At 45.6% G+C, this 17,998-nt stretch overlaps 1 protein-coding gene across 3 annotated transcripts in view; it reads left to right on the forward strand.

Annotated features, from left to right (window-relative positions):
* LOC128224131 (multivesicular body subunit 12B-like) overlaps positions 1-17,998 on the forward strand; it is a 43,589-nt gene that overhangs the window by 18,407 nt on the left and 7,184 nt on the right. The gene's annotated exons all lie outside the window — the stretch shown is intronic.

A 17,998-nucleotide genomic window follows, 5' to 3' on the forward strand; every position in this document is an offset into this window, starting at 1 on the left:
ATCCACTTGTGACTTCCTATCATGGACACATGGCAATAAGACTCATCCACAGTCAAGCATCCACTTGTGACTTCCTATCATGGACACATGGCAATATGACTCATCCACAGTCAAGCATCCACATGTGACTTCCTATCATGGACACATGGCAATATGACTCACCCACAGTCAAGCATCCACTTGTGACTTCCTATCATGGACACATGGCAATAAGACCCATCCACAGTCAAGCATCCACATGTGACTTCCTACCATGGACACATGGCAATAAGACTCATCCACAGTCAAGCATCCACATGTGACTTCCTACCATGGACACATGGCAATAAGACTCACCCACAGTCAAGCATCCACTTGTGACTTCCTACCATGGACACATGGCAATAAGACCCATCCACAGTCAAGCATCCACATGTGACTTCCTATCATGGACACATGGCAATAAGACCTGTCCACAGTCAAGCATCCACATGTGACTTCCTATCATGGACACATGGCACTAAGACTCATTCACAGTCAAGCATCCACATGTGACTTCCTACCATGGACACATGGCAATAAGACTCACCCACAGTCAAGCATCCACTTGTGACTTCCTATCATGGACACATGGCAATAAGACTCACCCACAGTCAAGCATCCACATGTGACTTCCTATCATGGACACATGGCAATAAGACTCATCCACAGTCAAGCATCCACATGTGACTTCCTACCATGGACACATGGCAATAAGACCCATCCACAGTCAAGCATCCACATGTGACTTCCTATCATGGACACATGGCAATAAGACTCATCCACAGTCAAGCATCCACATGTGACTTCCTACCATGGACACATGGCAATAAGACCCATCCACAGTCAAGCATCCACATGTGACTTCCTACCATGGACACATGGCAATAAGACTCACCCACAGTCAAGCATCCACTTGTGACTTCCTATCATGGACACATGGCAATAAGACTCACCCACAGTCAAGCATCCACTTGTGACTTCCTATCATGGACACATGGCAATAAGACCCATCCACAGTCAAGCATCCACTTGTGACTTCCTACCATGGACACATGGCAATAAGACTCACCCACAGTCAAGCATCCACATGTGACTTCCTATCATGGACACATGGCAATAAGACTCATCCACAGTCAAGCATCCACATGTGACTTCCTACCATGTACACATGGCAATAAGACCCATCCACAGTCAAGCATCCACATGTGACTTCCTACCATGGACACATGGCAATAAGACCCATCCACAGTCAAGCATCCACATGTGACTTCCTATCATGGACACATGGCAATAAGACTCATCCACAGTCAAGCATCCACATGTGACTTCCTACCATGGACACATGGCAATAAGACCCATCCACAGTCAAGCATCCACATGTGACTTCCTTCCATGGACACATGGCAATATGACTCATCCACAGTCAAGCATCCACTTGTGACTTCCTATCATGGACACATAGCAATATGACTCACCCACAGTCAAGCATCCACTTGTGACTTCCTACCATAGATACATGGCAATATGACTCATCCACAGTCAAGCATCCACATGTGACTTCCTACCATGGACACATTGCAATAAGACTTATACACAGTCAAGCATCCACATGTGACTTCCTACCATGAAAACATAGCAATAAGACCCATCCACAGTCAAGCATCCACTTGTGACTTCCTACCATGGACACATGGCAATAAGACTTATCCACAGTCAAGCATCCACTTGTGACTTCCTACCATAGATACATGGCAATATGACTCATCCACAGTCAAGCATCCACATGTGACTTCCTACCATGGACACATTGCAATAAGACTTATACACAGTCAAGCATCCACATGTGACTTCCTACCATGAAAACATAGCAATCAGACCCATCCACAGTCAAGCATCCACTTGTGACTTCCTACCATGGACACATGGCAATAAGACCCATCCACAGTCAAGCATCCACATGTGACTTCCTATCATGGACACATGGCAATAAGACCCATCCACAGTCAAGCATCCACATGTGACTTCCTATCATGGACACATGGCAATAAGACTCATCCACAGTCAAGCATCCACATGTGACTTCCTATCATGGACACATGGCAATAAGACTCATCCACAGTCAAGCATCCACATGTGACTTCCTATCATGGACACATGGCAATAAGACTCAGCCACAGTCAAGCATCCACATGTGACTTCCTACCATGGACACATTGCAATAAGACTCATCCACAGTCAAGCATCCACTTGTGACTTCCTACCATGAAAACATAGCAATAAGACTCATTCACAGTCAAGCATCCACTTGTGACTTCCTACAATTGACACATGGCAATAAGACCCATCCACAGTCAAGCATCCACTTGTGACTTTCTACCATGGACACATGGCAATAAGACTCATCCACAGTCAAGCATCCACATGTGACTTCCTACCATGAACACATGGCAATAAGACTTATACACAGTCAAGCATCCACTTGTGACTTCCTACGATGAACACATGGCAATAAGACATATCCACAGTCAAGCATCCATTTGTGACTTCCTACCATGGACACATAGCAATAAGACTCATCCACAGTCAAGCATCCACATGTGACTTCCTACCATGGACACATGGCAATATGACTCATCCACAGTCAAGCATCCACATGTGACTTCCTACCATGGACACATGGCAATAAGACTCATCCACAGTCAAGCATCCACATGTGACTTCCTACCATGGACACATGGCAATAGGACTCACCCACAGTCAAGCATCCACTTGTGACTTCCTACCATGAACACATTGCAATAAGACCCATCCACAGTCAAGCATCCACATGTGACTTCCTACCATGAACACATTGCAATAAGACCCATCCACAGTCAAGCATCCACATGTGACTTCCTACCATGGACACATGGCAATAAGACTCATCCACAGTCAAGCATCCACATGTGACTTCCTACCATGAACACATGGCAATAAGACTCATCCACAGTCAAGCATCCACATGTGACTTCCTATCATGGACACATGGCAATAAGACCCATCCACAGTCAAGCATCCACATGTGACTTCCTACCATGGACACATGGCAATAAGACTCATCCACAGTCAAGCATCCACTTGTGACTTCCTATCATGGACACATGGCAATAAGACTCATCCACAGTCAAGCATCCACATGTGACTTCCTATCATGGACACATGGCAATAAGACCCATCCACAGTCAAGCATCCACATGTGACTTCCTACCATGGACACATGGCAATAAGACTCATCCACAGTCAAGCATCCACTTGTGACTTCCTATCATGGACACATGGCAATATGACTCATCCACAGTCAAGCATCCACATGTGACTTCCTATCATGGACACATGGCAATAAGACTCATCCACAGTCAAGCATCCACATGTGACTTCCTATCATGGACACATGGCAATAAGACTCATCCACAGTCAAGCATCCACATGTGACTTCCTATCATGGACACATGGCAATAGGACCCATTCACAGCCAAGCATCCACATGTGACTTCCTATCATGGACACATGGCAATAGGACCCATCCACAGTCAAGCATCCACATGTGACTTCCTATCATGGACACATGGCAATAGGACCCATCCACAGTCAAGCATCCACATGTGACTTCCTATCATGGACACATGGCAATAAGACTCATCCACAGTCAAGCATCCACATGTGACTTCCTACCATGGACACATGGCAATAAGACTCACCCACAGTCAAGCATCCACTTGTGACTTCCTATCATGGACACATGGCAATAAGACTCACCCACAGTCAAGCATCCACATGTGACTTCCTATCATGGACACATAGCAATAAGACTCACCCACAGTCAAGCATCCACATGTGACTTCCTATCATGGACACATGGCAATAGCACTCACCCACAGTCAAGCATCCACATGTGACTTTCTACCATGGACACATGGCAATAAGACCCACCCACAGTCAAGCATCCACATGTGACTTCCTACCATGGACACATGTCAATAGGACTCACCCACAGTCAAGCATCCACATGTGACTTCCTATCATGGACACATAGCAATAAGACCCATCCACAGTCAAGCATCCACATGTGACTTCCTATCATGGACACATGGCAATAAGACTCATCCACAGTCAAGCATCCACATGTGACTTCCTATCATGGACACATGGCAATAAGACTCATCCACAGTCAAGCATCCACTTGTGACTTCCTATCATGGACACATGGCAATAAGACTCATCCACAGTCAAGCATCCACATGTGACATCCTACCATTGACACATGGCAATATGACTCACCCACAGTCAAGCATCCACTTGTGACTTCCTACCATGGACACATGGCTATATGACTCACCCACAGTCAAGCATCCACTTGTGACTTCCTATCATGGACACATGGCAATATGACTCACCCACAGTCAAGCATCCACTTGTGACTTCCTATCATGGACACATGGCAATATGACTCATCCACAGTCAAGCATCCACATGTGACTTCCTACCATGGACACATGGCAATATGACTCATCCACAGTCAAGCATCCACTTGTGACTTCCTACCATGGACACATGGCAATATGACTCATCCACAGTCAAGCATCCACATGTGACTTCCTACCATGGACACATGGCAATAGGACTCACCCACAGTCAAGCATCCACATGTGACTTCCTACCATGGACACATGGCAATATGACTCATCCACAGTCAAGCATCCACATGTGACTTCCTACCATGGACACATGGCAATAGGACTCACCCACAGTCAAGCATCCACATGTGACTTCCTACCATGGACACATGGCAATATGACTCACCCACAGTCAAGCATCCACATGTGACTTCCTATCATGGACACATGGCAATATGTCTCATCCACAGTCAAGCATCCACTTGTGACTTCCTACCATGGACACATGGCAATATGACTCATCCACAGTCAAGCATCCACTTGTGACTTCCTACCATGGACACATGGCAATAGGACTCACCCACAGTCAAGCATCCACATGTGACTTCCTACCATGGACACATGGCAATAAGACTCATCCACAGTCAAGCATCCACTTGTGACTTCCTATCATGGACACATGGCAATAAGACTCATCCACAGTCAAGCATCCACATGTGACTTCCTACCATGGACACATGGCAATAAGACTCATCCACAGTCAAGCATCCACATGTGACTTCCTACCATGGACACATGGCAATAGGACCCATCCACAGTCAAGCATCCACATGTGACTTCCTATCATGGACACATGGCAATAAGACTCATCCACAGTCAAGCATCCACATGTGACTTCCTACCATGGACACATGGCAATAGGACTCATCCACAGTCAAGCATCCACATGTGACTTCCTATCATGGACACATGGCAATAAGACTCATCCACAGTCAAGCATCCACATGTGACTTCCTACCATGGACACATGGCAATAAGACTCATCCACAGTCAAGCATCCACATGTTACTTCCTATCATGGACACATGGCAATAAGACTCATCCACAGTCAAGCATCCACTTGTGACTTCCTACCATGGACACATAGCAATAAGACCCATCCACAGTCAAGCATCCACATGTGACTTCCTACCATGGACACATGGCAATAAGACCCATTCACAGTCAAGCATCCACTTGTGACTTCCTACCATGAACACATAGCAATAAGACATATCCACAGTCAAGCATCCACATGTGACTTCCTACCATTGACACATGGCAATAGGACCCATCCACAGTCAAGCATCAACTTGTGACTTCCTACCATGGACACATGGCAATAGGACCCATCCACAGTCAAGCATCCACTTGTGACTTCCTACCATTGACACATGGCAATAAGACCCATCCACAGTCAAGCATCAACTTGTGACTTCCTACCATGAACACATGGCAATAAGACATATCCACAGTCAAGCATCCACATGTGACTTCCTACCATGGACACATGGCAATAAGACCCATCCACAGTCAAGCATCCAGATGTTACTTCCTACCATGGACACATGGCAATAAGACCCATCCACGGTCAAGCATCCACATGTGACTTCCTACTATGCACACATGGCAATAAGACCCATCCACAGTCAAGCATCCACATGTGACTTCCTACCATGGACACATGGCAGTAAGACTCAGCCACAGTCAAGCATCCACTTGTGACTTCCTACCATGGACACATGGCAATATGACTCATCCACAGTCAAGCATCCACTTGTGACTTCCTACCATGGACACATGGCAATATGACTCATCCACAGTCAAGCATCCACTTGTGACTTCCTACCATGGACACTTGGCAATAAGACATATCTACAGTCAAGCATCCACATGTGACTTCCTACCATGGACACATGGCAATAAGACTCATCCACAGTCAAGCATCCACTTGTGACTTCCTACCATGGACACATGGCAGTAAGACTCAGCCACAGTCAAGCATCCACTTGTGACTTCCTACCATGGACACATGGCAATATGACTCATCCACAGTCAAGCATCCACATGTGACTTCCTACCATAGACACATGGCAATATGACTCATCCACAGTCAAGCATCCACTTGTGACTTCCTACCATGGACACATAGCAATATGACTCATCGACAATCAAGCATCCACATGTGACTTCCTACCATGGACACATGGCAATAAGATGCATTCACAGTCAAGCATCCACATGTGACTTCCTACCATGAACACATGGCAATAAGACATATCCACAGTCAAGCATCCACATGTGACTTCCTACCATGACCACATGGCAATAAGACATATCCACAGTCAAGCATCCACATGTGACTTCCTACCATGAACACATGACAATAAGACATATCCACAGTCAAGCATCCACATGTGACTTCCTACCATGGACACATGGCAATAAGACATATCCACAGTCAAGCATCCACATGTGACTTCCTACCATGAACACATGACAATAAGACATATCCACAGTCAAGCATCCACATGTGACTTCCTACGATGGACACATGGCAATAAGACATATCCACAGTCAAGCATCCACATGTGACTTCCTATCATAGATACATGGCAATAAGACATATCCACAGTCAAGCATCCACATGTGACTTCCTACCATAGATACATGGCAATAAGACATATCCACAGTCAAGCATCCACTTGTGACTTCCTACCATGGACACATGGCAATATGACTCATCCACAGTCAAGCATCCACATGTGACTTCCTACGATGGACACATGGCAATAAGACATATCCACAGTCAAGCATCCACATGTGACTTCCTACCATGGACACATGGCAATAAGACATATCCACAGTCAAGCATCCACATGTGACTTCCTACCATTGATACATGGCAATAAGACATATCCACAGTCAAGCATCCACATGTGACTTCCTACCATAGATACATGGCAATAAGACATATCCACAGTCAAGCATCCACATGTGACTTCCTACCATAGATACATGGCAATAAGACATATCCACAGTCAAGCATCCACATGTGACTTCCTACCATAGATACATGGCAATAAGACATATCCACAGTTAGGCATCCACATGTGACTTCCTACCATAGATACATGGCAATAAGACATATCCACAGTCAAGCATCCACATGTGACTTCCTTCCATGGACACATGGCAATAAGACCCATCCACGGTCAAGCATCCACATGTGACTTCCTACCATGGACACATGGCAATAAGACCCATCCACAGTCAAGCATCCACATGTGACTTCCTACCATGGACACATGGCAGTAAGTCTCAGCCACAGTCAAGCATCCACTTGTGACTTCCTACCATGGACACATGGCAATATGACTCATCCACAGTCAAGCATCCACATGTGACTTCCTACCATAGACACATGGCAATATGACTCATCCACAGTCAAGCATCCACTTGTGACTTCCTACCATGGACACATGGCAATAAGACTTATACACAGTCAAGCATCCACTTGTGACTTCCTACCATGGACACATGGCAATATGACATATCCACAGTCAAGCATCCACATGTGACTTCCTTCCATGGACACATGGCAATAAGACCCATCCACAGTCAAGCATCCACATGTGACTTCCTTCCATGGACACATGGCAATAAGACCCATCCACAGTCAAGCATCCACTTGTGACTTCCTACCATAGACACATGGCAATATGACTCATCCACAGTCAAGCATCCACTTGTGACTTCCTACCATGGACACATGGCAAAGACATATCCACAGTCAAGCATCCACTTGTGACTTCCTACCATGGACACATGGCAATATGACATATCCACAGTCAAGCATCCACATGTGACTTCCTTCCATGGACACATGGCAATAAGACCCATCCACAGTCAAGCATCCACATGTGACTTCCTTCCATGGACACATGGCAATAAGACCCATCCACAGTCAAGCATCCACATGTGACTTCCTACCATAGACACATGGCAATATGACTCATCCACAGTCAAGCATCCACTTGTGACTTCCTACCATGGACACATGGCAATAAGACTTATACACAGTCAAGCATCCACTTGTGACTTCCTACCATGGACACATGGCAATAAGACATATCCACAGTCAAGCATCCACATGTGACTTCCTTCCATGGACACATGGCAATAAGACCCATCCACAGTCAAGCATCCACATGTGACTTCCTACCATGGACACATGGCAATAAGACTCATCCACAGTCAAGCATCCACTTGTGACTTCCTACCATGAACACATAGCAATAAGACTCATTCACAGTCAAGCATCCACTTGTGACTTCCTACCATGGACACATGGCAATATGACTCACCCACAGTCAAGCATCCACTTGTGACTTCCTACTATGAACACATGGCAATAAGACTTATACACAGTCAAGCATCCTCTTGTGACTTCCTACCATGGACACTTGGCAATAAGACATATCCACAGTCAAGCATCCACATGTGACTTCCTACCATGGACACATGGCAATATGACTCATCCAAAGTCAAGCATCCACTTGTGACTTCCTACCATGGACACATGGCAATATGACTCATCCACAGTCAAGCATCCACATGTGACTTCCTATCATGGACACATGGCAATAAGACTCATCCACAGTCAAGCATCCACTTGTGAATTCCTACCATGGACACATGGCAATAAGACATATCCACAGTCAAGCATCCACATGTGACTTCCTATCATGGACACATGGCAATAAGACTCATCCACAGTCAAGCATCCACTTGTGACTTCCTACCATGGACACATGGCAATATGACTCATCCACAGTCAAGCATCCACATGTGACTTCCTATCATGGACACATGGCAATAAGACCCATCCACAGTCAAGCATCCACTTGTGACTTCCTACCATGGACACATGGCAATAAGACTCATCCACAGTCAAGCATCCACTTGTGACTTCCTACCATGGACACATTGCAATAAGACCCATCCACAGTCAAGCATCCACTTGTGACTTCCTACCATGGACACATGGCAATAAGACTCATCCACAGTCAAGCATCCACATGTGACTTCCTACCATGGACACATGGCAATATGACTCATCCACAGTCAAGCATCCACATGTGACTTCTTATCATGGCCACATGGCAATAAGACCCATCCACAGTCAAGCATCCACTTGTGACTTCCTACCATGGACACATGGCAATAAGACATATCCACAGTCAAGCATCCACATGTGACTTCCTATCATGGACACATGGCAATAAGACTCATCCACAGTCAAGCATCCACATGTGACTTCCTACCATGGACACATGGCAATAAGACATATCCACAGTCAAGCATCCACATGTGACTTCCTACCATGAACACATGACAATAAGACATATCCACAGTCAAGCATCCACATGTGACTTCCTACCATGGACACATGGCAATAAGACATATCCACAGTCAAGCATCCACATGTGACTTCCTACCATGAACACATGACAATAAGACATATCCACAGTCAAGCATCCACATGTGACTTCCTACGATGGACACATGGCAATAAGACATATCCACAGTCAAGCATCCACATGTGACTTCCTATCATAGATACATGGCAATAAGACATATCCACAGTCAAGCATCCACATGTGACTTCCTACCATAGATACATGGCAATAAGACATATCCACAGTCAAGCATCCACTTGTGACTTCCTACCATGGACACATGGCAATATGACTCATCCACAGTCAAGCATCCACATGTGACTTCCTACGATGGACACATGACAATAAGACATATCCACAGTCAAGCATCCACATGTGACTTCCTACGATGGACACATGGCAATAAGACATATCCACAGTCAAGCATCCACATGTGATTTCCTACCATAGATACATGGCAATAAGACATATCCACAGTCAAGCATCCACATGTGACTTCCTACCATTGATACATGGCAATAAGACATATCCACAGTCAAGCATCCACATGTGACTTCCTACCATAGATACATGGCAATAAGACATATCCACAGTCAAGCATCCACATGTGACTTCCTACCATAGATACATGGCAATAAGACATATCCACAGTCAAGCATCCACATGTGACTTCCTACCATAGATACATGGCAATAAGACATATCCACAGTTAGGCATCCACATGTGACTTCCTACCATAGATACATGGCAATAAGACATATCCACAGTCAAGCATCCACATGTGACTTCCTTCCATGGACACATGGCAATAAGACCCATCCACGGTCAAGCATCCACATGTGACTTCCTACCATGGACACATGGCAATAAGACCCATCCACAGTCAAGCATCCACATGTGACTTCCTACCATGGACACATGGCAGTAAGTCTCAGCCCCAGTCAAGCATCCACTTGTGACTTCCTACCATGGACACATGGCAATATGACTCATCCACAGTCAAGCATCCACATGTGACTTCCTGCCATAGACACATGGCAATATGACTCATCCACAGTCAAGCATCCACTTGTGACTTCCTACCATGGACACATGGCAATAAGACTTATACACAGTCAAGCATCCACTTGTGACTTCCTACCATGGACACATGGCAATATGACATATCCACAGTCAAGCATCCACATGTGACTTCCTTCCATGGACACATGGCAATAAGACCCATCCACAGTCAAGCATCCACATGTGACTTCCTTCCATGGACACATGGCAATAAGACCCATCCACAGTCAAGCATCCACTTGTGACTTCCTACCATAGACACATGGCAATAAGACATATCCACAGTCAAGCATCCACTTGTGACTTCCTACCATGGACACATGGCAATAAGACATATCCACAGTCAAGCATCCACTTGTGACTTCCTACCATGGACACATGGCAATATGACATATCCACAGTCAAGCATCCACATGTGACTTCCTTCCATGGACACATGGCAATAAGACCCATCCACAGTCAAGCATCCACATGTGACTTCCTTCCATGGACACATGGCAATAAGACCCATCCACAGTCAAGCATCCACATGTGACTTCCTACCATAGACACATGGCAATATGACTCATCCACAGTCAAGCATCCACTTGTGACTTCCTACCATGGACACATGGCAATAAGACTTATACACAGTCAAGCATCCACTTGTGACTTCCTACCATGGACACATGGCAATAAGACATATCCACAGTCAAGCATCCACATGTGACTTCCTTCCATGGACACATGGCAATAAGACCCATCCACAGTCAAGCATCCACATGTGACTTCCTACCATGGACACATGGCAATAAGACTCATCCACAGTCAAGCATCCACTTGTGACTTCCTACCATGAACACATAGCAATAAGACTCATTCACAGTCAAGCATCCACTTGTGACTTCCTACCATGGACACATGGCAATATGACTCACCCACAGTCAAGCATCCACTTGTGACTTCCTACTATGAACACATGGCAATAAGACTTATACACAGTCAAGCATCCTCTTGTGACTTCCTACCATGGACACTTGGCAATAAGACATATCCACAGTCAAGCATCCACATGTGACTTCCTACCATAGACACATGGCAATATGACTCATCCACAGTCAAGCATCCACTTGTGACTTCCTACCATGGACACATAGCAATAAGACTCATCCAAAGTCAAGCATCCACTTGTGACTTCCTACCATGGACACATGGCAATATGACTCATCCACAGTCAAGCATCCACATGTGACTTCCTATCATGGACACATGGCAATAAGACTCATCCACAGTCAAGCATCCACTTGTGAATTCCTACCATGGACACATGGCAATAAGACATATCCACAGTCAAGCATCCACATGTGACTTCCTATCATGGACACATGGCAATAAGACTCATCCACAGTCAAGCATCCACTTGTGACTTCCTACCATGGACACATGGCAATATGACTCATCCACAGTCAAGCATCCACATGTGACTTCCTATCATGGACACATGGCAATAAGACCCATCCACAGTCAAGCATCCACTTGTGACTTCCTACCATGGACACATGGCAATAAGACTCATCCACAGTCAAGCATCCACTTGTGACTTCCTACCATGGACACATGGCAATAAGACCCATCCACAGTCAAGCATCCACTTGTGACTTCCTACCATGGACACATGGCAATAAGACTCATCCACAGTCAAGCATCCACTTGTGACTTCCTATCATGGACACATGGCAATAAGACCCATCCACAGTCAAGCATCCACTTGTGACTTCCTACCATGGACACATGGCAATAAGACTCATCCACAGTCAAGCATCCACTTGTGACTTCCTACCATGGACACATGGCAATAAGACATATCCACAGTCAAGCATCCACATGTGACTTCCTATCATGGACACATGGCAATAAGACTCATCCACAGTCAAGCATCCACATGTGACTTCCTACCATGGACACATGGCAATAAGACATATCCACAGTCAAGCATCCACTTGTGACTTCCTACCATGAACACATGGCAATAAGACATATCCACAGTCAAGCATCCACATGTGACTTCCTACCATGGACACATGGCAATAAGACATATCCACAGTCAAGCATCCACATGTGACTTCCTACCATGATCACATGACAATAAGACATATCCACAGTCAAGCATCCACATGTGACTTCCTACGATGGACACATGGCAATAAGACATATCCACAGTCAAGCATCCACATGTGACTTCCTATCATAGATACATGGCAATAAGACATATCCACAGTCAAGCATCCACATGTGACTTCCTACCATAGATACATGGCAATAAGACATATCCACAGTCAAGCATCCACTTGTGACTTCCTACCATGGACACATGGCAATATGACTCATCCACAGTCAAGCATCCACATGTGACTTCCTACGATGGACACATGACAATAAGACATATCCACAGTCAAGCATCCACATGTGACTTCCTACGATGGACACATGGCAATAAGACATATCCACAGTCAAGCATCCACATGTGATTTCCTACCATAGATACATGGCAATAAGACATATCCACAGTCAAGCATCCACATGTGACTTCCTACCATTGATACATGGCAATAAGACATATCCACAGTCAAGCATCCACATGTGACTTCCTACCATAGATACATGGCAATAAGACATATCCACAGTCAAGCATCCACATGTGACTTCCTACCATAGATACATGGCAATAAGACATATCCACAGTCAAGCATCCACATGTGACTTCCTACCATAGATACATGGCAATAAGACATATCCACAGTTAGGCATCCACATGTGACTTCCTACCATAGATACATGGCAATAAGACATATCCACAGTCAAGCATCCACATGTGACTTCCTACCATGGACACATGGCAATAAGACCCATCCACTGTCAAGCATCCACATGTGACTTCCTACCATGGACACATGGCAATAAGACCCATCCACAGTCAAGCATCCACATGTGACTTCCTACCATGGACACATGGCAGTAAGTCTCAGCCCCAGTCAAGCATCCACTTGTGACTTCCTACCATGGACACATGGCAATATGACTCATCCACAGTCAAGCATCCACATGTGACTTCCTGCCATAGACACATGGCAATATGACTCATCCACAGTCAAGCATCCACTTGTGACTTCCTACCATGGACACATGGCAATAAGACTTATACACAGTCAAGCATCCACTTGTGACTTCCTACCATGGACACATGGCAATATGACATATCCACAGTCAAGCATCCACATGTGACTTCCTTCCATGGACACATGGCAATAAGACCCATCCACAGTCAAGCATCCACATGTGACTTCCTTCCATGGACACATGGCAATAAGACCCATCCACAGTCAAGCATCCACTTGTGACTTCCTACCATAGACACATGGCAATATGACTCATCCACAGTCAAGCATCCACTTGTGACTTCCTACCATGGACACATGGCAATAAGACATATCCACAGTCAAGCATCCACTTGTGACTTCCTACCATGGACACATGGCAATAAGACATATCCACAGTCAAGCATCCACTTGTGACTTCCTACCATGGACACATGGCAATAAGACCCATCCACAGTCAAGCATCCACATGTGACTTCCTTCCATGGACACATGGCAATAAGACCCATCCACAGTCAAGCATCCACATGTGACTTCCTACCATAGACACATGGCAATATGACTCATCCACAGTCAAGCATCCACTTGTGACTTCCTACCATGGACACATGGCAATAAGACTTATACACAGTCAAGCATCCACTTGTGACTTCCTACCATGGACACATGGCAATAAGACATATCCACAGTCAAGCATCCACATGTGACTTCCTTCCATGGACACATGGCAATAAGACCCATCCACAGTCAAGCATCCACATGTGACTTCCTACCATGGACACATGGCAATAAGACTCATCCACAGTCAAGCATCCACTTGTGACTTCCTACCATGAACACATAGCAATAAGACTCATTCACAGTCAAGCATCCACTTGTGACTTCCTACCATGGACACATGGCAATATGACTCACCCACAGTCAAGCATCCACTTGTGACTTCCTACTATGAACACATGGCAATAAGACTTATACACAGTCAAGCATCCTCTTGTGACTTCCTACCATGGACACTTGGCAATAAGACATATCCACAGTCAAGCATCCACATGTGACTTCCTACCATAGACACATGGCAATATGACTCATCCACAGTCAAGCATCCACTTGTGACTTCCTACCATGGACACATAGCAATAAGACTCATCCAAAGTCAAGCATCCACTTGTGACTTCCTACCATGGACACATGGCAATATGACTCATCCACAGTCAAGCATCCACATGTGACTTCCTATCATGGACACATGGCAATAAGACTCATCCACAGTCAAGCATCCACTTGTGAATTCCTACCATGGACACATGGCAATAAGACATATCCACAGTCAAGCATCCACATGTGACTTCCTATCATGGACACATGGCAATAAGACTCATCCACAGTCAAGCATCCACTTGTGACTTCCTACCATGGACACATGGCAATATGACTCATCCACAGTCAAGCATCCACATGTGACTTCCTATCATGGACACATGGCAATAAGACCCATCCACAGTCAAGCATCCACTTGTGACTTCCTACCATGGACACATGGCAATAAGACTCATCCACAGTCAAGCATCCACTTGTGACTTCCTACCATGGACACATGGCAATAAGACCCATCCACAGTCAAGCATCCACTTGTGACTTCCTACCATGGACACATGGCAATAAGACTCATCCACAGTCAAGCATCCACTTATGACTTCCTATCATGGACACATGGCAATAAGACCCATCCACAGTCAAGCATCCACTTGTGACTTCCTACCATGGACACATGGCAATAAGACTCATCCACAGTCAAGCATCCACATGTGACTTCCTACCATGGACACATGGCAATATGACTCATCCACAGTCAAGCATCCACTTGTGACTTCCTATCATGGACACATGGCAATAAGACCCATCCACAGTCAAGCATCCACTTGTGACTTCCTACCATGGACACATGGCAATAAGACATATCCACAGTCAAGCATCCACATGTGACTTCCTATCATGGACACATGGCAATAAGACTCATCCACAGTCAAGCATCCACATGTGACTTCCTACCATGGACACATGGCAATAAGACCCACCCACAGTCAAGCATCCACATGTGACTTCCTACCATGGACACATGGCAATAAGACCCATTCACAGTCAAGCATCCACATGTGACTTCCTATCATGGACACATGGCAATAGGACTCATCCACAGTCAAGCATCCACATGTGACTTCCTATCATGGACACATGGCAATAAGACCCATTCACAGTCAAGCATCCACATGTGACTTCCTATCATGGACACATGGCAATAAGACCCGTCCACAGTCAAGCATCCACATGTGACTTCCTATCATGGACACATGGCAATAAGACTCACCCACAGTCAAGCATCCACATGTGACTTCCTACCATGGACACATGGCAATAAGACCCACCCACAGTCAAGCATCCACATGTGACTTCCTACCATGGACACATGGCAATAAGACCCATTCACAGTCAAGCATGCACATGTGACTTCCTATCATGGACACATGGCAATAGGACTCATCCACAGTCAAGCATCCACATGTGACTTCCTACCATGGACACATGGCAATAAGACCCATTCACAGTCAAGCATCCACATGTGACTTCCTATCATGGACACATGGCAATAAGACCCACCCACAGTCAAGCATCCACATGTGACTTCCTACCATGGACACATGGCAATAAGACTCATCCACAGTCAAGCATCCACATGTGACTTCCTACCATGGACACATGGCAATAAGACCCACCCACAGTCAAGCATCCACATGTGACTTCCTACCATGGACACATGGCAATAAGACTCATCCACAGTCAAGCATCCACTTGTGACTTCCTATCATGGACACATGGCAATAGGACCCATTCACAGTCAAGCATCCACATGTGACTTCCTACCATGGACACATGGCAATAGGACTCATCCACAGTCAAGCATCCACATGTGACTTCCTACCATGGACACATGGCAATAAGACCCATTCACAGTCAAGCATCCACATGTGACTTCCTATCATGGACACATGGCAATAGGACTCATCCACAGTCAAGCATCCACATGTGACTTCCTACCATGGACACATGGCAATAAGACCCATTCACAGTCAAGCATCCACATGTGACTTCCTATCATGGACACATGGCTATTAGACCCACCCACAGTCAAGCATCAACATGTGACTTCCTATCATGGACACATGGCAATAAGACCCATCAACAGTCAAGCATCCACATGTGACTTCCTATCATGGACACATGGCAATAGGACCCATCCACAGTCAAGCATCCACATGTGACTTCCTATCATGGACACATGGCAATAGGACCCATCCACAGTCAAGCATCCACATGTGACTTCCTATCATGGACACATGGCAATAGGACCCATCCACAGTCAAGCATCCACATGTGACTTCCTATCATGGACACATGGCAATAGGACCCATCCACAGTCAAGCATCCACATGTGACTTCCTACCATGGACACATGGCAATAGGACCCATCCACAGTCAAGCATCCACATGTGACTTCCTACCATGGACACATGGCAATATGACTCATCCACAGTCAAGCATCCACATGTGACTTCCTATCATGGACACATGGCAATAGGACCCATCCACAGTCAAGCATCCACTTGTGACTTCCTACCATGGACACATAGCAATAAGACTCACCCACAGTCAAGCATCCACATGTGACTTCCTATCATGGACACATGGCAATAAGACCCACCCACAGTCAAGCATCCACATGTGACTTCCTACCATGGACACATGGCAATAAGACTCACCCACAGTCAAGCATCCACTTGTGACTTCCTAT

The sequence above is a fragment of the Mya arenaria genome, chromosome 17 (assembly GCF_026914265.1).
Source record: "Mya arenaria isolate MELC-2E11 chromosome 17, ASM2691426v1".
NCBI lineage: Eukaryota > Metazoa > Mollusca > Bivalvia > Myida > Myidae > Mya > Mya arenaria.